Genomic DNA, 22,352 nt, shown 5'->3' with positions numbered 1-22,352 from the left:
ATAAACAAAGAAAGAACAGTCTATACATTTCATAGGAAGGATATGATATGTGGTCTTGAAAGAATGATTTTTTAGCTGGGTGTGGTGGCTCACGCCTGTAATCCTAGCTACTCAGGAGGCTGAGATCTGAGGATCAGGGTTCAAAGCCAGCCTGGGTAATACAAAGCTATGAGACTCTTATCTCCAATTAATCACTAGAAAGTGGGAAGTGGGGCTTTGGCTCAAGGGTAGGGTGGTTACCTTGAGTTGAAGAGCTCAGGGACAGCACCCAGGCCCTGGCCCTGAGTTCAAGCTCCATGACACCCCCCCCAAAAAAAAAGAATGATTTTTTTTCACTGTGAATGTTGTTTTAAAAGGTTTCCATGTCATAATATGTGTCAGTATTGTTTCTTATTAAAGCAAAATACCATAAAATATGAACAGAAATAATACCATTGTATTATTGATGACTATGTGGTTTCCGTCTTTTTAGCTATCATAAATAACATTTTTCTTGCATGTACACTAGTAGTAAAATATCTGGGTCACACATATTTTGAAATTTAACTTCATGAGAAACTGCCAGACTATTTTCTAAAGCAACTCTGCCCTTTCCCTAATCCTACCAGCAATCATGGTAGTGCATGACTGTAATTCTCACACTAGGGTAACTTAAGCAGGAGAATTGTGAGTTTGAGGCCACAAATTCTTTGAATTCTCACCAATACTTGTTATTATTGGCTCTTATTAGTGCTATCTCAGTGGGTAAGAAACAGAACTTATTTTTAAATAGTCTTTACATAGGAATCTTTCTTGTTCCCTTGAAGTCATCATTAATGTAAAAATAGCCAAATTGTGGATTCATTGTTCTGCTTTTCTTAAACAAATTTAAATCTCACAAAATAGAAAAGGCACATTTTAAGTTACTGTATAATTCATAATATATTGTATTCCTCTCCAAAAATGTTATTGAAACTAAGCAAGCAATTCCTTTCATTTTATCATCATTGGTTATGAAGCTTGAACTCAGGATCTAAGTGCTGTCCTTGAGCTTTTTTGCTTGAGCCTAGTACTTTACCACTTGAGCCACAGCTCCACTTTTGGCTTTTTGGTGCCTAATCGGAGGTAGAGTCTCATGGATTTCCTGCTCAGGCTGACTTCAAATCAAGATTGTCAGATTCTCTCGAGTAGCTAGGATTCCTGGCATAAGTCACTGGCGCCCAGCATCATATATTCTTTAAACCAGGGGAGGTATAAGCCAGGGAATAAGTTCTTTTTCTTTCTTTCTTTTGCCTATTACCAAACTTCTTTGTCTTGTTACCAGTAAGTGGATATTTTGCCTTGGAAAGTTGGTGAAAATATTTGTTAGTGCTTCAAATGCCAGTTCTTGCTTGCTTTGGTCATTTAAATACTGATTCAGGTGTGTAGACTACCTGTATGTGTTTGTTGTAAGTCCACTGTTTTATTAACACTGATATTGTGAAAAGGAAAAGCAAAGCAAGTATCTAGTTATTACTTCAGTAGCATAAGTTGTTAATTTATAAACTTACAGAGTGATGCTTGGGCACCTGTTTTAAAATGAGGCAGATTAATAAGTGATTGCCTGTTTGATTTAGCCAGTAACAATACCATTTCCATTGGCTACAGTGAAAATGAAATAGAGCAATACATACTACCCATGTTTAAGTATTGTTCTTGGCACCATGTAATGACTTAGGAACTCTAGCATTGTGCAAATATGGGTCATAGCCAAAAGTCAAGTCTCATTCCCTTTTTGTGACAGGATCCTAGAAGCTTCCTAGCTGTCCTAGCTGTTTCCTGAGGGCAGCTAATCCAGATCTGGAGTGACTCTAGTTCCTGTTGGGAATTCTGCAGGCAAGAAAATACTGCTGAAAGTTGCTCTGTCTTCCACATGGTCATACTTTCATGCACATTATGTAACTTCCTGTTTTCAACTATTGTAGTGTTTAAAATGGAATGTTAAGAATCCATGACTATTTATCTGGATGGTCAGGACTGCTTTGAGGGATTTGCAGCTTTAGAGGAAGAGTTTTGATACTCAAGGAGCATGAGGTGAGCTGTGCTTGGGTCACTAGTGTTTTTCTAGTCAACTTCATTTGAGTAGAGTGGCTCTGGGCTGCTTCACTGTGAAATGGCTGATGTTATACAGAAAAAAAACCATTGTCTACATTCTTGAAGAACAGTAAGAACTGCTCTGATGACAAAGAGCAACCTCAGATGGACTTGGGATTATCAGCCTTGCCTTATCTGAAGTCTTAGAGGTGAAACATGCAGCATTTCTCATTTTAGTTGGAACATAAATAGCCACCTGCTTTAGTTTTCCAAATCTTCCTCTAGTCAAAGCGAAGAAGACCCTGTCCTTCTCTTCCCCACAGCTTCATAGCTCCAGCTTGTAGTTCCATCTTTTCCTTCCCAGACTCTCCCACTACTCTAGAAGCTAAAGAGTTGCTTCTAGTGTAGCACTCTCACCCCAGCTCACTTCTAGCCCTGATTATTGAAAACAATAACATGGAAATAGTAAGGAGTAGCATTACCAACTCTCCAGAGCTATCGGTGCTTGTTATTGTTCCACAGGACCAAGCTATGACCCTGTACTCTTGTTCAAAGCCCTTCTACTGCCTTTGGTAGAGAAGAGATTTGATAAATGCATTTCCAAGTCCAGCACTCAGTCACACATCAATTGATTCATTGGGTAGTTATTCTGTGGTATGTGCCAAGCAGAACTTCACTGCTGGTGGTATAACTTCAATTAGTTGAACTCTAGAAAGTATTACTGTGATTAAAGAAGAATGAGATTAATCAAGTAAGCATGCAAGGAAATGCCCAGGGCTGGACAGGTGTTGAATGGCATCAGGGAAACTGCCCTTAAGAGAGGGTAGGAGTGCACTCTGGTACTGGGTGTCTGCCCTGAGGTCTGTTCTGACTACTGTCCATGGAGAAGGGAGGGAAGAACTTTGAACTGCAGTGCAAAGGCCCTGGGACTAGAGGGACTGGTCTTTTATATACTATGAATTATCACAAAAACAATATGGAACAGAAAGTTCTCCCCAAAGAGTCCAATTTTAAAGTCACACAATCACCTGAGACTTTAAGGACACTATTTCTAGTAGAACAAAACACTTTCAGTAAGAAATAGCTCACTCTCTGCTAAGTACTCGAGGAATTACAGAGGGCTGCCACCTGATAAACCTGCTGTAAGTTGAAAAGAGGCAAAGTGGGAAAGTGCACTGCCTGCATCTAGCTTCCTGGGCAGCCTTGCTTAGCAACAGGACACACTGTGGAGTGCCTGCCATGTCCACTTTCACTGCAGGACCCCCTGGGGCTGCACTCACTGCTGCTGCCCAGCCTCCTGAGAGCATCTGTCCTGTATGGGGGACACATCCAAATTGTAAATCTGCTATGTGGTTCCCACTGAATGAGTATCACCTTTGCATGATGATGAAGCCCCCAAATCCTAATGCTGCACTTTGTGCTTCATGTCAGGGGTTTTAACTCATCTGTGGAGGTGTCTTACTAATACTGTTTGCCTGGCCAGTCGAATAGGCAGATTGGTTGGCTGGGATGTCAGAGGAGCAGTTCCTTATCCCCTCTGTGCCCAGCTCATACTCAAACACCATGTGTCCTGCTCCCTGCCTCAGCAAACCTGATGCAGAAAAGCCCCAGCCCAGTCACACTGTATTCAGATCATGGAAGAGAACATAGAAAGTCTTTGTGCAGTCTTGATTCTGATAAGTTAATGCACCGGTGTTACCCTAGGGAACAGGAGAGCCTCTTAACCTTTTTGAGTGAAAAGGTTAAAAAGTTGGATTTAATAAGGAAAAAAAATAAATTTTAAGCTAAGGTGATGAGAACTAATCATCTAGCCACAAGATTGAAAAGGAAAAAATATGCTAGTTTTATTGTCATGTCTCAAAACTGCAAAATTTAGAAACTTTATTCTAGGTATGTACAGGGAAAAAAACTGTATGTACAAGGTTTGGTCTGTCAGTGGTTCAAGCACCCACTGAGCATCTTAAAATATATTTCTTGTGAATTTGTGGTAACTACTGTACTATTTTTGAAGTTATATTCTAGATACTATTATATGCTACTCTACTGTTTCTAATAGTGGACCAAAAAGTGACTAAATTATCCAAATTTAACTTTGTACTAGTATCGTGCTTGGCTTACTTCACAACCCTAAAGGTGGTTAGCAAGATATAAATTTGATCCAGAGTGATTCAATTCATCACTTAAGGGGAAAAAAAAGAACAAGATGGAAGTGCCATTTTACTTTTATAATTTTTAATCCATCATTAAAAGTACAACTTGCTTTGTGATCTGAGGAAATACCATCTAAGTCTTTATATTAGGAACAAAAGTGAGCCTTTTAGGGGGAAAAAAAGAAGGGAGCTTAATCTACATTAGTCCTTTGATGTATTTCTAGATTTAAAAAGCTTCCCGCCGTTCGCAGCTACACTGATTCAGCCCCTGCGATGTGTCCAGGCAGACGGCGCTGCTTCTTCTCCTTGCACACACTTAGCTGGGAGTCACCTTTCAGCTAGCAGCAGGATAGGACATCACGTCTTGACCGTGATGCACTGTGTGTGCTTCCACAGTAGTAGCCCCTCCTTTACACCAAGTTAATGATGGAGAATAAACTATATTGCCCCTTCTCTTCTTCCTTTGAACACTACTTTCAGATGAGATGGTTGTTGGGCTCTCTATGGCACCCAATTAATTGAGAAAGATAAAATTCTAGTTGAAACAGGTTGCTTGCCAAATAGATAAAATTTGTTTTTACCTTATTATTTTTTATTTAATTATATCTATCTATATATATATTCTGGTATTGGGCCTTGTGCTCTCTCTTAGCTGTTTTGCTCAAGGCTGGTGTTCTTCCACTTGATGCACAGCACCACATCCAGCTTTTTTCGTAGTTAATTAGAGCTAAGAGTCTCATGGACTTTTTTGCCTACAATGGCTTCAAACTGGGACTCTCAGATCTCAGCCTCCTGAGTAGCTAGTGTTACAAGTGGGAGCTTGCTGACACCTGGCATACATTTTGCTTTTAAATGAAATATAAAATCCTAACGTTTGAATTCTTGACATTTTTTAGTTATTCCATTTTATTTCTTTTGGCCTTCTGTTCTAGTTTGGAGTTGTTGCTGTACAGAGCAGCGTCTCACACTCAGGTTAGAAGGTATGGTTCTCAGGATGGAAAAATTGATGGGCTGGTGTATACATAGTTTTTCCATTTTTAATTGTCATTATTAAGGAGTGTACAGAACAGTATACATTCTTAATCCTCCTTCTGTTGATAGTCATTATTACCCAAAGCTTCGTTTATGGAGGAAAACAGTTTGGGTTTCAGTTTTACAAGTGAAAAAACAAAACCTACCAGGAAGAGGAAATCATTCATTAGCAGAGGCCATGGTACTGAGTTAGGACAATCTCCCTTCAAAGATTTTTGTTTAGAGTGCTATAATGTTTAATAAATAATTTACTTCAAAGGACTCACTAAAAGAGCATGGGCTGCTTTCCTGCTATTCTTGTTTGCTGGCTCAGTTTGACTATAAGTAGCTCATTTCCGGTCCTCTGTGGTCTCAGGTGGCCATTTGTGTTTATGATCTGAAAACTGAAACTCTGTAAGTACTGTGTCCCTATTTTAAGTTGCAAGCAAATCCACACTATTTTCCAGGAATGGTTGGAGATGCTCTTGAAACCCTTGACACCATTGACCCACTGCGAGGATAACACTTAGATGTTATCATCAGTATGGTGGGAATTATGTCCTTCAAAAATAGCAAACTAAATTTATCAAGCCAGGGATAGGAAAACTCTTTGGAATGCACTTAGAAAGTTTTTGATGTATTGTGACCCCTTCTACACTTCCATTCTTTATTTCTAAACAATGTGCTCAATGTCTTTGAGATAAAAGCCTCCCTGGGTTACAAAGAGATCATTGGAGAATTTGAATTTGTCTTTTCCCCCTCTAGCTATAGTTGGCATATGTAGAATTTGAACATCTACTATTACTAGTTATCTCGTAAATAACACCAAATAGAAGGGACTCGAAAGAAATCATTGTTTTTGCACTCTTAACTTTTTACCCAATGGAATATTAGTTAAGAATGACTCCCTGGTGGTGTGAGCACAAACTCTCTGGTTAGGTGAGGCTTGCTTTGTTGCTTTTCATTGCTGCCTATTTGATGCATTGATAGGACCCAGAGCTGCGCTGAGAGATACTGGCTTGAGACAATTTCAATTTCACACTGGCTTTCTCCAGTCCCTCCCTCACTTCTCTTTCTCTCAGTTTAAAATCAAAAGGAAAGGATAGCTTTAATATCTCAGTTAAAGCAGAAGGAGTGAGGACTGAAGAGGAGGAAGGGGAGTGATCGGGTGTATTAAAGAAAGGAACCATCCACCCATCACTTTCATGACTGCGGCAAGGCTGTGGGGATTGGGGCTGGGTTTCTGTATTAAACACTTTGTTCTTTAAAGCGCTGGCTTGTGAAGCCCTTGCTTTCTTTCCCATCTTTTGCCTCCTTCAGTGTTTACTCAGAACCAGCTTGCTTTGGTAGACCTGGTGGTAAGGCAGGATGCTTAAATTAGGGCATCTGAGATCCATGCTGAACTTGAACAAAACCTTGTCATTGTAGTCACTTACAAAATAGTCAGTGCAGGGACAGTGAGCATTTCTAGCGCTCAGGTATTAGATGGATGGATGCTTTCAGATAATAACTCTACACTCGTGTCTAGTGTGGAAAACTCATGATAGCAGTTCTTTAAAAGTTGTATTTCTCTTCTGCTTGTAATCTGATTGCCAGGAAGTCTTCTAAAGGAATTGTTTTACTTAGGCTGTTTTCATTTCAAGAGAGTAATTCAAGTTTCCAAAATTCACTGTCAGTACATATATGTTATAGTGCTTAGGAAAGAAATGCCAGTTATCCAGGTTCTAGAGAATGTAAACACTGCTGGTCCCTGAGTCCAGAAATGTCTTCGGTTACATAGTAATTCTGCAGCTGTGTATACATGGAGCATTTAATGTACATGAGGCTCTTTTCTATGGGTGCAGGTACTAGGATTTGAACTGAAGGCCTTAGCTTTTTCACTCTACCCCCTTGAGCCACAGCTCCACTTCTGCATTTTTATTTATTTATTTTAGTTAGTTGGAGAAAAGAGGCTCACAGACTTTTCTGCCTGGGATGGCTTCAAACTGTGATCCTTAGATCTCAGCCTCCTGAGTAGTTAGGATTACGTGTGTGAGCCACTAGAGTCTGGCTGTGGGTTCTTTCATGTGACCCAATACAGGCCAACAGGCTGAGTGCCCTCTTCCTATACACCCATGTGCATCCTGGAATCAGTTGCAGATTGCCACCCTCAGGACTTACTCTGGACATCTAGGACTCCACAGTTGCTTTTCTAACAAGTTCTATGGCGATGCTGCTGCCATTAGACTATGATTTGGGAGGTAGCTACTCTTGTGCTTGGTATAATTGGTGTACTTGTCCAGATTATATTGTGGTAGTTTTGAAAAACAAACACTGTCACTACATTACCCAGTGACAAAGATGTGTTCTGAAAAGAAAAATGCGTCCATTGTGATTTAATTGTTAGAAGGTATTTACACAAACTAAAACAGCTCCAGTGTCATCAGATGATATAATTGTACGAACACACTGCCATCCTTACCTGCCTGACACCCGTCTGTGTTGTTAACTCTAAGGTAAATAAATGCATGTTCTGAAACTGAACGACAAATATAACCACTAAGTACTCTCTGAATGCTAATGTGGGTTATTAAGATTCACATAATTTACATAACAGGTGATTACTTAAGAAAATGCAAGATTCAATGGGGGAAAACAAGATGAGGGGTAGGGGTGGGGGGGGAGGGAAATGGGGACCAAGACATGTGAAAGGGCATCAATGTATGGGAATCAATGCACCATCCATCTGGCAAATATCATGCAACCCTTCTATTAATTACAATAAAAAAATACATGAAAAAAAAAGAAAATGCAAGATTCATATGCAAAGACTACACCCTCAAAAATCAGTTCCAGGGACTAGGAGTTTGGTCTAGTGGTAGAGTGCTGGCCTAGCATGCACAAAAGACCCGGGTTCGATTCCTCAGTACCACATACACAGAAAAAGCTGGAAGTGGTGCTGTGGCTCAAGTGGTAGAGCTCTAGCCTTGAGAAAGCCCAAGGACAGTGCTCAGGCCCTGAGTTCAAGCCAGGACTGGAAAAAAAAAAAGCAATCAATTCCATCAAATCTTAACAGATCAGTGGGTAAGAATGGAGCAGAAAGCCACTCTCCTTGGTTTACAGCCCCAGAAATGTGTTGTTTTCCCACCTGAAAAAAAAATGATACCGACTTTTTTCTTTTTCTTTAAAATAAAAAATGGGGTGGGGAGTTTTGCCTAGTGGTAGAGTGCTTGCTTAGCATGCACAAAGACCTGGGTTCGATTCCTCGATACCACATACATAGAAAAAAATTTCCAGAAGTGGTGCTGTGGGGGAGCAGCTTTTTATTATATATGTATACTCCTGATCTAGGAATCATTTATTACTAATGTGAAAAAATACCATATGACTTTGCTATGATCTTTTTGCCTTTCTTAAAAAGCAGACAGAGGATGGGTGCTGGTGGCTCACACCTGTAATCCTAGCTACTCAGGAGGCTGATATCTGAGGATCACAGTTTGAATCTAGCCTGGGCAGGAAAGTCTGAGAGACTCTTACCTCTAATAAACAAATTCAGGAAAAGCCAGAAGTGAAATCATGGCTCAAGTGGTAGAGTGCTAGCCTTGAGCCCAGAGAGGCTCAGAGAAGGTGCCCAGGCCCTGAGTTCAAGCCCCAGGACCGGGATGGGGAGGGGGAAGCTATTCACGGTAGCAGAAAGCAGATCCAAACTTACAATCCTAGGCACACATGCAAAGGGTAATTTACCAAAAAAGAAATTAAAAAAAAAAAGCAAAGGGAAAGAATGAAAAGAAAGTACTGACTCATTGCAGACAGCTGCAGAACATTACCCTTGGGATCGAGGGTAACTCAATTGTGAAATAATGGCCAAAGCTTACACTCTTAATAACTTTTTTTAGCCTTGAGAAAGCGCCTTCATTTAATGTAGATGCTTGGCAGAAGGTGCTGCAATTAGAGGCGGGCTCTGCAGGAGGCTGCAGATTGAAAGCTCTTGGTTTGTACAAGCTCATTTGCATTTGTAACGCTCTTATTTTAAATCTCTTCTAAATGTAAATATTTGGGGCTCCCTTTCTCCATTTTTTTTCAAATAAAAATATTTTTACCAAGTCTGCATCTCAATTAGCAAGACTCTGGAGAGTGGCTGCCTGTGATATAGTTAAATGGTGATGTTGGGTTGTCACCCATAGAAAACCTGAGCACTAGTCTGCCTAGAGGTCCCCCTGCACAAGTTGTTGGGGATGCAGGGTAAGAAGGACTTGGAAAAAGTTCATTGACTTGGAGCAGAGATGGCTGGATATGTCTTTTGCCAGAGGGTTTTCTTGCACATAGAGGCATTTAAAATAAGATTGTCACTTACTAGAGCAGAGAGACATTGAAGATGGCAGAACAGAAGGAAGGTTTGCTGTGTCCTGAAGTCTGGTATAGCATAGCTGCTTCCCTTCAACTTGAACCTGACCTTGAACTCAGGGTCTTGTTGTCATTTACCTTGCTTGCTCTACCACTTGAATCACATACCTCCACTTCCAGCTTTTGCTGAGTATACAGTATTAAAAGTTGGCATACCTTAAGTCAAGTTTAACAATTTTCTATGACATGGGTGCCTCTGCAGCAATCCTGACTTTAGATTTGCAATTCTTTCAATATATTGTAGACATTTTCAACCTTATCTTCTAGTGAGTGTTTCTGCTTGAGGGTCTTTAGGATTATCTTAATAGTTTTTTTCACTGCCACACTTTCACTTGTACTACTCCTATTCCTGAAACTTACTTTCTTTTCTTCTTTGTGTGTATGTGTATTGTACACGTGTATGCATCTGTGTGTATTCTGGGGATCTAATCGAGGACTTTGCATACATACTAGGTAAGTGCCTTGCCACTGAGCTACACCTCTGCTCTTGTACTCCAAGGTCTGTCTCACATCTTTCCTACGCCAGAAGCCTGAGGCCTCTCCTCTGAAATGCTATGGTATTTCATTTTCTCAATACATTGACAGAAAACAAAAATGCCTTTATAAAGGCTCTTTAGGCAGTGATTTTCAAATGTAGGCACTTTCCCGCAACCTTTAGGGAATATTTGGTAATATCTAGAGACCGTTTTTGTTGTCAGTACTGGAAGAGTGTGCTGTAGAATCAGTGAGGTGCAAATCTACCGTGCCTCTGAGTACCAGTTAAGAAAATTGTCCATTGAGAAATCTGGGCTTGTAGACTTCTAAAGAGGAAGGGTAGACAGTGTAGGAATTTTGCATTCTGGTACTACTTGAAAGATCTAAGTTGGATGTGCTTAAATATACCCACTATAAGAGGATAAGCTGCTTACAAGACCATGTAGTCTGTTGTTGGAGAATTTAAATAAAAATGCTTTTCAGATTGTAGTTGTCGCTCAGTGGTTAGAGCACTTCACTTGCCTAGCATTTGTGAGGCCCTGGGTTTGATCCTCATGCTTTTTTTTTTTTAAAGATGCAATTGTCCTCACAGGTAGAATTGAAATTTTCATTTCTATATGCGGCTGAGCATTCAAAATTACTTTCAAGTGTGTGTTGAGGGGCCAGGAGCATAGCCTAGTGGTAGAGTGCTCGCCTAGTATGCACGAAGCCCTGGTTTCAATTCCTCGGTACCTCATACACAGAAAAGGCTGGACGTGGTGCTGAGGCTCAAGTGGCAAAGTGCTAGCCTTGAGCAGAAAGTGTCCAGGGACAGTGCCCAGGCTCTGAGTTCAAGCCCCAGGACTGGAAAAAAAAAAGTGTGTATTGATCTAATTCCTATCCTTCCTTCCTCATCATGCTTACAATAGACTACACCGTACCTGGTCCCTGATTTCTCTCCGCATGTCTGTGTTCCAGATGGGAGTGTGTACTTCCTGGTGGTAAAGGCAGTCTCGCTCCTCTTTGTCATGTCAATCTTGTTACTTGTGAAGTCCTTTGGTTTTTCTCATAGCAAGGGTGGAGATGTTACTGCTGCTGCTGGCCGGCAGCATCCGAAGACAAATTGTGCACATATAGTCCTTGATATTTTTGTTAACTTGCAGGTATTTTGGGCAAAGATGGAGGCTTTAGTTTGTAAATCCTGTGAGAATAGCAGATGGATGGATATCTCAGTGTTATTAGAACTGTTCTTTCTCATTCAGGACTGAACAGTAAAAAAAAAAATACCTTTTACTGCTCTTCTGTCCAGTTTGTTGGGTTAATTTGGGAGACAGTGTCAGAGACCTGGACCTGTGCCAACTTCCAATTAGCAGTCCCTGTAACCATTGATTTCACTTTAAAAGTAATGACTGCAGATTTTCTCAGCGTCCCTGACACAGAATCCACAATTTTAACCCCACACTTACTTTTCTCATCTAAAAGGAAAAGTTCTTAGGTTTAAAACAAAATTGTTAAATTTTAAACATCCTTTGAAATAACTTCAAACTTAGCAGAAAAGTTTCAAAAACAGTACAAACAGTCCATATAATTTCACTCTGATTCCCAAGTTGTAAACATTTTATTATAGTTGCTTTAATGTGTCTTTTTTTTCTTCCTCCTATCTGTAGACAGGTAGTTTTCTTTGTACCATTTCACCAAAATGCTTAATAATACTTAAGAGTATATTTCTTCAGCACAAGACTACATTCTCATATAGAGCCATGGGGCAGTATAATTATCAATATCAGGAAATTAACTGTATTGGTTCAGTACTATTTCTAATCTGTCAGCATTTGAAATTTGGCCAGCCTGTGAAACTACTGATTTTTCTAGTAGAAGAAATGAATGCCTTTTTCTGGTCTAAGATCAGAATCGCACATTACATTCATTTTTTTCTTTTCAGTCTCTATTCATCTAGAACAGTGAGTTCTGAGTCTGGCTTTGTGATTTTAACATTTTTAAAGTTAGCCTGCATATTTTCATAGAAGTTCCTCAGCTTGAATCTGTCTGAGGTTTTCTTATAATTAGATGTTGTACGTTTTGGTAGGAATGCAACAGAAACAACATTTTGTCCTCAAGAGTTTGTAATTAGGAAACACTTATTCTAATACCTAGTGATATTACTCTGGTTACTTGGCTAACCTGATGTTTGTCAGGTCTCTCGACTAAAAAGTTAACTTTCTTTTTCTGTTTGACTAGAAAACTAAACAGGTAATTTTAGTGTAATATGGAAACCCAGCACCTGACTGTCATTTATCACAGGATTTTAGGAGAAAATGGTACTTTTCACTGAAGGAATAATTATGACTCAACCCAGCAAAGGGAAATGGGAAGAATAGTGTAGTAGGACACAAATCCATGAGCTGCAGCTGTGGAAGCATGAAAGTACCTCGAGCTTGGGAAATGGTTAGCAACTTGAATTCCAGGCCTGAGTCTCAGATCTCGCAGAATCCCACAGGGAGATCTGAGAGCACGCCTTCGAAGGAGATGGAAAGCAGAAGCTGTATTCTGTCCTCTCCCAGGAACTCCGGGATCCGCTTTGTCTCTGGACTCCATAGTTCTCTCTCCCCTAATCAACATGGATTTAACAATAGCAAAGAAGTGGGGGACATAATGGAGAAATTACAGAATTTGACAGCAAAGATGTTAGTGTCAGGATGTTCAATTTTATAGCACTGGGAATTAGGGTTTTTTTCCTCATGAACTTCAGAATTATTTTCGCAAAAATTATACTCCTACTTTTTCCTCTCATTTTTACATTATAAAAAATAACTAAAAGGGCTTGGGTATAGCTCAGTGGTAGAGTGCTTTGCTAGCATTCATAGTTACGGGGTTTGATCCCCAACACTTACAAAAAAAAGAATGAAAATCAGAATATGAAAAAACGATGCATACTAAACAAAAATGTACCTGAATTTGGTTTTGAGATACAAATATATCCAAGATTCCCATTGTTCTTTAGCTTGAGAAAGAAATGCAAATTATGTCATGATAAAGCAGTGTCATCTCTCTATCCTCTTCAGCACCTAACAATTTACAGGCCTTTGTTTTAGAGGAGACAGGTACTGACTTTCCAAGGCCCGCAACAGCAGTTATAGTCAGAGGTGCCAGGGTCTTCCCAGCTCCTGTCAAGAAACTCCTGTCATTCTCTAAGTATTCTCAAATTAAATTCATGCCAAATCATTTCCTCTGCTCTCCTGACCATGAGGGCATTCACGCAAGGTGAACGTTAGTGACACTGTGAACCGATGTCTAAATTTCAGTCATGTCTAGACAAAAATAAATTTCAAAATAATTTAGCTACGTTTCCCAGACCCCCTAAAATTTCTTTCTGAGAGAAACTGGCAGATGTGAATGTTCTTACTCTATTAGAATGGAGAATGCCATTCTTCTTACTGGATGTACTTACAGTGATCTGCTTTGTCCTTTTACCAAATTAGAGATGCATTATTTGCTCTTTCCCACAAATTAAAGATTGTTTCATATATATATACATACATGCACATTTATTGAATGTCTTCTTTGTACCAGCTATATGATCAATATACTTACACCTGCTATTACTTCCCAATAGAGAAGACAGAGAGAAGTGGCACAAATCTATTGGCATCATCCGCATTAGTGACATTAAATTGAACCATGATCCTCAGTTCTCAGCTTCCTGAGTAGCTAGGCTTACAGGAATGAGCAACTGGCATTGGCTTCCAGTTACTTTTTTTCTGGTTCAGGCCTCACTTTTTCTAGGCCACATGGCTTCATCCTCATCTTTCTGGTATTACTCAACCTTTTTTTATTTGGCAGAATAATAGGACAGCCCATGGGGTGTCTGGAGACAGCTTTATGTGGGGACCAGCCATATCTTAGGTTACCTCCAGCCTTCGTACCATGCATAGTGTATGTTTCCAGCGGTTCGCAGGGACTGTCCGCCACTTCCACACTTCACTGCAAAGCAACAAGAAAGTCTACTTGTCCTATTAGGTTTAGTGACAAAAGCAAGATGAAAGCCTGTGTGAACTTTGTCATACTTCCTAAGGTAAACAAATCTTACGCATGGTTGTCTTGATTGCCCCGAAAAACGTTTTTTCAAGGCTGGGTTTTTTTTAAAAAAAAAAAAAAAAAAAAAAGCTTAGCAGTAAAGCCCTGGGTTTGTTCCCTAGCATGGAGGTTTTCCTTTTACAGATGCCAGTTTTCAAGGCAACACAAAAGAAGAGAAAAACAAAAACACTCTAAAATAACAAGCAAAACTATTGTTTGGTTTGAAACTGTGTTTCAAATTGATGCTGCTTGAGATTTTTCTGGAGTGGCAAGGAATTTATTGTCTCCAAGCTGAATCTCTATTATAGTTTTGAAGGAGGGTTCAATTAAGTAAGGCTCAGAGAGAAAGAATTACAAATTCGTTTTTTGAAAAATAAGACAGTGTTTAGAGTCAACTTTTAGATTATTCTGTCTCTAAATTCAGTTAAAGTAAAAATCAGGTAAGAAAGGAATCTCACCACCCCAGGAAGGAGCTAAACAAGTCTAATTCAGTCCACTTCTGATCCTTCTTCAGAATGAAATGATTCATTCTGAAGTGAACAGAAAGCTTCTCCCTATCCTACAAAGACTTCAGCAAGATTGCAAGTCATGCTTCTTCAGGTTATATTTAAACCATCTAGCACTTATTTTATCATTTGTTCAGAATTCTCCTTTGAGGGATGCACACACACACACGTGCATATAATTTTAACATTGAAGTTCCTTTTCAAGGAATTTATACTTAACCATTTTTGCAGTAGTTTTATACATTCCATCAGAAGTTACCTTACTGACATTTCTAGGACTTCTAGCTTCCCCAGTATTTTATTTTTTGCCAGTCCTGAGCCTTGAACTCAGGGCTTAGGCACTGTCCTTGGGCTCTTGGGATTTCGCAAGGCTGGAGCTCTACCACTTGAGCCATGGCACCATTTCTGGCTTTTTTTTTCCTATGTATGTGGTACCAAAGAAAGGTCTTCATGCATGCTAGGCACACACTCTACCACTAGGCCAAACTCCCGGCCCTACCCCACAGTTTTTAATAAACCAACCCTTCGAAAGAACAATCCTCAGCCGGGTGCAGTTGCTCACGCCTGTAATCCTAACTACTCAGGAGGCTGAGATCTGAGGATCAAGGTTCAAAGCCAGCCCAGACACAAAAGTTCCTGAGGCTTTTATCTCCAATTAACCTCTAAAAAAAGGGAAGTGGGGCTTGGCTCAAGGGTAGGCAGTATCCTTGAGGTGAAGAGCTCAGGGACAGCACCCAGGCCAAGTTCAAGTCCCATGACCCCAAATAAATAAATGAATGAATGAATGAATGAATAAGAGCAATCCTCAGTTGACCAGATTTTGGGCAGTTACAACTTCCCCTCTAAAAATTCACAGACATTTAAGAGGACCTGTCTCTCAAAAGACATTTTGAGCACTGTGATCTTCTTTACTATCGATTTACTTCCAGACCATAAGGTCTCCAGTCTGTATTCACACACCCTTTCCTCTACATGTGCAGTCCTAGAGTCTCTTTCTATTTTTTTTAACACCAGCCCTGTTGGATAGAGTCCCAATCTTCTCACCTTACTAAGCCTTAATTTCAGCCAGACTTATAATCTTAGCACTTAGGAGTATCATGAGTTTGAGGCTAGCCTGGAGTATATAGCAAGACCTCATTTTTAAAAAAAATGCCAACCAAACAGCAGAACCTCCTTCCAGCCCCTATTTCCAAATACAGTTATGTGGGAATTATAGCTCCAGTCTTCATTTTTTAAGGACACAATTTAGTCCTTAACTGGGTACATGTCGGTTAAGCATTATACCAAACACTTTTTGTCTCATTCCAATCTTCCTTTTTCCTTTGCCCCGTCCGTGTGTTTATGTGCTTGCTGTAGACCAGACCTAGGGCATTGTACATGCTAGTCATGAGCTGTACCATTAAGCCTCAGTTTAAATCCATAAAGTAGTTTTGCATGTTTGTTTTTTTCCTTTTGCTATTTTTTTTAAGGTTCCCCAAGTTCAGTTTGGTGGCTTATGCCTATAATCCCAGTTAATAATCAAAGTTCTGCCCCTTTCCTCCCCAAAAGTTCCTCAAAATGAGTAGTGTTTCTTTTTGTTTAACAGATGGAGGGGACTGAGGCATAGAAATGAAATAATATGCTATAGGAAGATCACACAGAGTCAGACTTCTAGTTCTGCTGTATTCCCAACCTGTACTCATTACTTCTTAGTCTGATCTCTGATGTTCCCATAGAAGGATTTAATGTGCCACTAAGAGCAGATACCCCTACCTGGAAGATGAGTCATGGCAGCAGACTTTAGAGGTGTCCTTCCAGCTAAGGTTAGAGTGAGTTCACTTCCCCTTGGGAAGACTGTGCCAGAACTGAGGTCTCCGTCCATTATGACTTGTGGTGCCCACCCACACCAGTATCTCCTGGGATCTTGTTAGATGCAAGCCTAGGCTGGTCCTGACTCAGATGTTTCCAGGGTGTGTGTGGGAGGAAAGGGGGTTCGGTGCATTTTAACAAGTCCCCAGGGGTTTCTGGTGTGCCTAGTGTGAGAAGCACTATGCATGTGATCGCAGTGGAGAGCACTTTTCAGAACCAGGTAACACCTCTTCTTCTACTACTGTATTTATCAGACAACCACTGAATATAATTTAAGTATTCACACTGGAGATAGTGGACATGCTGGTTCCCTGTGCAAGTCTATTTTGTATCATGAATTTGTAAGGTGATGTACATATCTATTTCTTCTGAGCCTGACAAGAAACATCCCATCTCTAAGCATCTAGATAGAGTCCAGTTTCTTAGCCTGTGAACCAGCAGAGCCCAGCCTCTGATCCAGTGAAAATGAGCAGAGATCCCACAGAGTAGGGGTGTTCAGCAGGTGCCACCTAACCCACATACCCTGACAGCCTTCAGGTGAAAGGGGAGCAGAGAAGTGGATATTTAGTATTCCGACTGTCCAAATTATGGATGCAGGGGAAATATCTTCTAGTCTTACTTCATTGGATTCTGTGTAGCATTTTTTTTTCTGTGTAGAATTTTTGTAAGTAACAATTAGATTTGATTAGTCAGATTTATTTATAAATGAATCTGTAAGAAAACATCCTAACTTCTGAGACTAAAGCATTTGGCTGTTGCTTTGGCATTTTGGGCCCTCTAGACTCTGAAAATCACTGAGTAATTCCTGTTTATAAACTTAAAAACAGCTTTATGCTGGCTGGCTGGCATGGATTTTAGGATCTGAGATAAATACACGGTCACCTAAGACTGAAGGATGGGAGTAGAGGAAAAGTGCTTGTGGAATCAGCACAGCCAGACAGGGTTACCTATTCGGTGCAGTTAATATGTAACACTGTTGGCATAATTATAAACAAAAAGGAACCAAAGTTAAGAATGCGAAGAAAAAATAACCTGAATTTTCAGGAAAGCCCTCTGAGAAGTAGTAGAAGATAGGGTGAAGCAGACCAAGGCCTTGAGGTTGGACCTCACTGGGTAAGATAGTTAATGTGGGCATGACAGGCCAACAGAGCCAGTTGAGGCTGTACCATTCTGGGATTACCACAGGCCATGTCTGTATTCTCACAGGAGGTTTGAACAGCTCTTCTCTCAAGGTGAACGTGTATAATGAAAACTAATTTGCCTAACATTTGTCCTGTCTGTAGCATCCCTGTGTCCAAATTTTCACTTAAATTTTCCCTCAACAGATATAACAACAAATACCATTGTTATATATAAAATGGCCATCAGAGACTTCTGTGGCACTCTTCTGAGCATCCTTCATATAAGAATGAATTTAATCCTTAGAACAGCATTTTGATGAAGCCACATTTTATATGTAAGAAATCTGAGATGCAGAAAATTTAAAGAACATTTCTAAGCTTTTAATTGGTGGAATTAAAAGTCAAACCTAACTAGCCAACTATATATGAATCACATTCTAAGTATATTTTTATTTATGGTATTAGAGATTGAACTCAGAGCTTTGCACTAAGCAAAAAAAGAGCACTCTACCATTTTTACTTTTAATTTGTTTTTCAGAGTTCCCTTTAATTTTCTGGGGTTAGCTTTGGACTGTGCTTCTCCTATCTGCATCTCCTGAATAGCCAAGTATACCATCATGCTTCCTTTAGTGTGTGTTTGTGTGTATGTCACATATCATAGTATTTATGAATGTCTTTTCTCTTTATCCAGATTATGGTGGGGGGTTTTTTCCCTTTTTTTTTTCCCCCCCAGATCCTGCCTCAGGTTTATTGGTAGAAATGACACCAGCTACTGGTCCCCTGAATATGGCAGCTAGGGAGCCACAGCAGTCCTCTTGTCCTCACCAGCAGACAGAGGTCTTCGTGGTGGGGCCTTCACAAGGCCTGGGCACCTTTACAGTCTGGGGCCTGGGCCTGAGCTGGAGTGGCAGGTGGAGCCTCGGCCTTGGCTTGTTGCCTTAGCCTTGGCCTTAGCCAGGGTCGGGGCCCTGGCCTTGGGCCAGGTGACCCTGCAGCCCTTGGCGATGTAGGCACAGATTCGCTTCCCCAGCTTGGGGTGGCGATGTAGACGAGTCCCTGGAACTTGCGTGTGGCCTGCTCAGGGAGCTTGTGTTTGTTGCTCACTACTTTGGGCTTCACCAGGGTCTTGACGGTCTTGGCCTGCACACTCATGGCCTTGGCGTTGTTGGCCTGCATCTTCTTGTTATGTTTCTTAGCAAAATGCCTGTTCCTCAGGAACTTGGGCTCCACCCCCTTCAGAGACTCATATCTTTGTGATCTGGGTTTCTTGATGCCATTTCTGGGCCATTTCCAGGACTGGTTGTGCGTTGTGTGGTTCTTGGACTTGGCCATGTCTGAACCACTAACACAGGAGCTGATGCGCCTGGATTTTTTTGCATTCTTATAATGCCCAGTTATGCTTGTTAAGTAAATGTCTTTTGAATGAATGAACTGAATGGTTTCTTTAATTTACTAGGTGCCTCTTAATTGTCTAAGGAAAACACAACCCTCAGAGTCCGTACTACCTCATCTAGAAATTCTTAGTATTAGTGGAACCAAAGTCTTTTCTTTGATCTCAGAGCTAGGTGTAGTAGTTGAAGAATTTAATTTTTATGCTCACATATATGAAACTATACAGCTAGAATTAAAATTAGAATGCTACAACATATTCCAAGGCACAAAATGCACAAATAAAATCTACCATTATGTCATGTAATGGCAATTAGAAATGCCTGGAAGCAGACCAGAATTTATATTTGGAAAATATTGACACTTACTAGATGCTTTGCAAATCTATATAAAGTAATCTCCAACGCAATCACTCAATTTTTAGAGGTGAAATTTGTTCTTAGAAGTTACATTCTTGGGGCCAGGAGTTTGGCTTAGTGGTAGAGTGCTTGCCTAGCATGCACAAGGACCCAGGTTCGATTCCTCTGTACCACATACATAGAAAAAAGTCAGCACTGGGGCTGTGGCTCAAGTGGTAGAGCTCTAGCCCTGATACCGGCAGCAAATTGGGGTTCCTGAAATAGGGGGCAGGGACTGGAAAAAATAGAATAGAGACAAACACACGGGGTCCAGGAGGTCTGCAGCCCAGGTAAAGACTGCAGCCCCGTTTATTCTCAACTCACGGCTTATATCCCTTCTTGAAACCAGGGAACTTCCAGGTGTTACATTCATGTGGTAAATCTCAAGTCATTTAAACAGAATAAGGCCAGAAAACACTAAGACAATAAAGCCATTGTCTGATGCAAATCAAGGTACAGTTTGATTCCACTCTGGCTCCCAACAAAAACCCAAGGACACTGCTCAGGCCCTAACTCCAAGCCCAGGACTGGCCAAAAAAAAAAAAAAGTTATGGAGCTGGGCGCAGTGACTCACGCCTATAATCCTAGCTACTTAGGAACCTTAATCTAAGGATCAAGGTTCAAAGCCAGCCGGGGCCCAAAAGGACCTTAGACTCTTATCTCCAATTAACCTCTAAAATATGGGAAGTGGGACTTGGCTTAAGGATAGGGTAGCCTTGAGCTGAAGAGCTCAGGGACAGTATCCAGGCCAAGTTCAAGCCTCCCCCCCCCCAAAAAAAAATATTATGTTCCCTAGGTCAAAAATAGGCAGTTGGTCTTTAGGAGACATCCAATGCAGGCCGATATGCTTCCAAGAATGTGGCTTTCTGTCATCTTTGGTAAGGCCCATTTCCTTTTCCCAGACTGAATTTGTGGCTTTGCAAGTCTTACCCATTTCAGCTCTGTCTGACCTGTAATATACAATGAATGATATACAAGTTACAACAGTCTACTCGTAGCACAGCTTAAGCTTTTAAGATAGATGAAATTACAGACTGGAATTGCTAAGCAGTCCTCTGAAAGAGGTTGTTCCCAGTCATCTGTACTTGTTTAGACATGTGTGAAGACTTGTTGGGCTGTTTTCTGAGTTGATATTTTTGGCCAGCAGTCTACTACACAGCATCACAATCATCTCTTATTTTGTTTGCTTTGCCTTTCTGTATTTTACTTTCTAGATTTCTGTCTAATACAAGTGAACATTTTGGCGTGTTCAATTCAGAATTTTTGTGGTGATTGTGATCTTCAGAATAGTAAAAATATTTTATCATCAAGCAATCCACAGACTCACCAGAGCACTATGGGAGAGGTCTGAGCTCTGGCCTATCTTCCCAGCATGTGGGCTCCAGCCCAAGATGAGAAACTTGAGGAGGAGAGGCTTAGCGTTCCTGGTGCCGCCTTCCAGGTTCATTTATTCTGTAACTCTGGGAAATAAGTACTTTAACTTGAGATGAGCAATTCAGATAGAATAGAAAGGGAGGGTGCAATGAACTATAGCAAAACGGCACACTTTCCTACCTGTGCACTTATTTACATAATTGTGTTGTTATAACATTTCCTGTACTTTTCTGTAAGTTGATGCTGCCCTGATTATAGATTTTCAAGGGAACACTCCATTGTACCCCAAATTACATGGTGCTTTTAAAAAAGGTACCCTCTTACTGGTTTACCAACTACCTTATAAACTTGTAATTACATAAAACAATCCAGGGTGCCGAAAAGAAACAGCCTGTGCTCTTAACAGATGTTGGCATTGTTACATAATTGAGTACAGGCCTTTCAAAGATCTATAATATTTTTTCTGTGTGAAAAAAATGACTCATTCTACTCATAATGTGTCATGATCACATAGAATGCACATGTTCTACTTGAGGAGCTCTGTGTAGTTCTTTGTAAATGGACTTGCTTTTGTGGCTGTGAAAGTGCCATTTACTTCAGCACATTGCCTTTGTGGCCTGGGTGCCCACTGGGGCTGAGGGCACCTGGGCCTGGGCCTCTTCCTCGTGTGTACACCTATACACTGTGCCTTGCACGTGTTGAGCTCCCAGGAAGTGGGACAGTCTCCCTCTACTAGAGAGAGGCTCTTTGAAGCCCACAGGGTCTTTTCAATGTTTCCCTTCCTACCAGAGACCTCATGTGATGTTCAGGCCTACCAGCGGGCTCACTTTCTTAGGATGGATGGAGGTTTCTGTCCTCCTCCCTTTAGGGTCTATGAAGATGCAGGTGATTTGGTAACAAGGCAAGTGGCCTTAGGAAGGCACAAGAATGATGTCCTTGTGGTAGTAAATGCTGGCTCTGATGTTCCCCTTTCGATTTAATCTGGAGCCACTGTTGTTAGAGAAAAGAAGTTGCTTATCTTAGCATAGTTGGCCTGGATAGAGACTTGTGATTATAAAAACAAAACAGGATCTGGGCACTGGTGGCTCACACCTGTGTAATCCTAGCTACTCTGGAGGCTGAAATCTGAGGCTCACAGTTTGAAGTATGCCAGGCCAGGGAAGTCCATGTGAGTATTGTTAGCTACCAGAAAACTGGAAGTGGAGCTGTGGTCAGAGACAGTGCCCAGGTCCTGGGTTCAAGCCCCACAACTGACCAAAACCAAACAAAACCTGAGATTGTTGCTTACTGCCTTTGTGCTTGCTTGTGGCATATTATTTACTGCTAGTGCCAAAGGCCGAAACTCAGGGTTGACTTTGCAGCTTTGTGGTAGAGTAAGTACTTCGTATGTACAAGGCACCAAAACAAAACAAAAACAAACCAGAAAATCCTCACGTTAGTAACCAGCTTACCAGTTACAAAATAAAATCCTGAATTTGAACTGATTCATAAATGTCAGTGGAGTGTTAAAAGGGGCACATCTCATCAATACTACAACCTATCGACATCACCAGTTTTACATCATTAAACAGCCAGACAACTGAATGGTTTTCT

General features: G+C 40.7%; 1 protein-coding gene and 1 pseudogene across 3 annotated transcripts in view; one reads left to right on the top strand and one right to left on the bottom strand.

The window, feature by feature from the left end:
- The window catches only part of Pcca (propionyl-CoA carboxylase subunit alpha), a 274,525-nt gene that overhangs the window by 229,767 nt on the left and 22,406 nt on the right, over nt 1-22,352 (top strand). The window lies entirely within an intron of this gene.
- On the bottom strand, nt 18,454-18,931 carry LOC150056722 (large ribosomal subunit protein eL29 pseudogene; annotated as a pseudogene).

The sequence above is a fragment of the Megascapheus bottae genome, chromosome 11, assembly GCF_031878675.1.
Source record: "Megascapheus bottae isolate mThoBot1 chromosome 11, mThoBot2.hap1, whole genome shotgun sequence".
In the NCBI taxonomy this organism is placed as follows: domain Eukaryota; kingdom Metazoa; phylum Chordata; class Mammalia; order Rodentia; family Geomyidae; genus Megascapheus; species Megascapheus bottae.
Note: the sequence above shows the minus strand (reverse complement) of the source record. Positions and strands in the feature narration are given on the sequence as shown.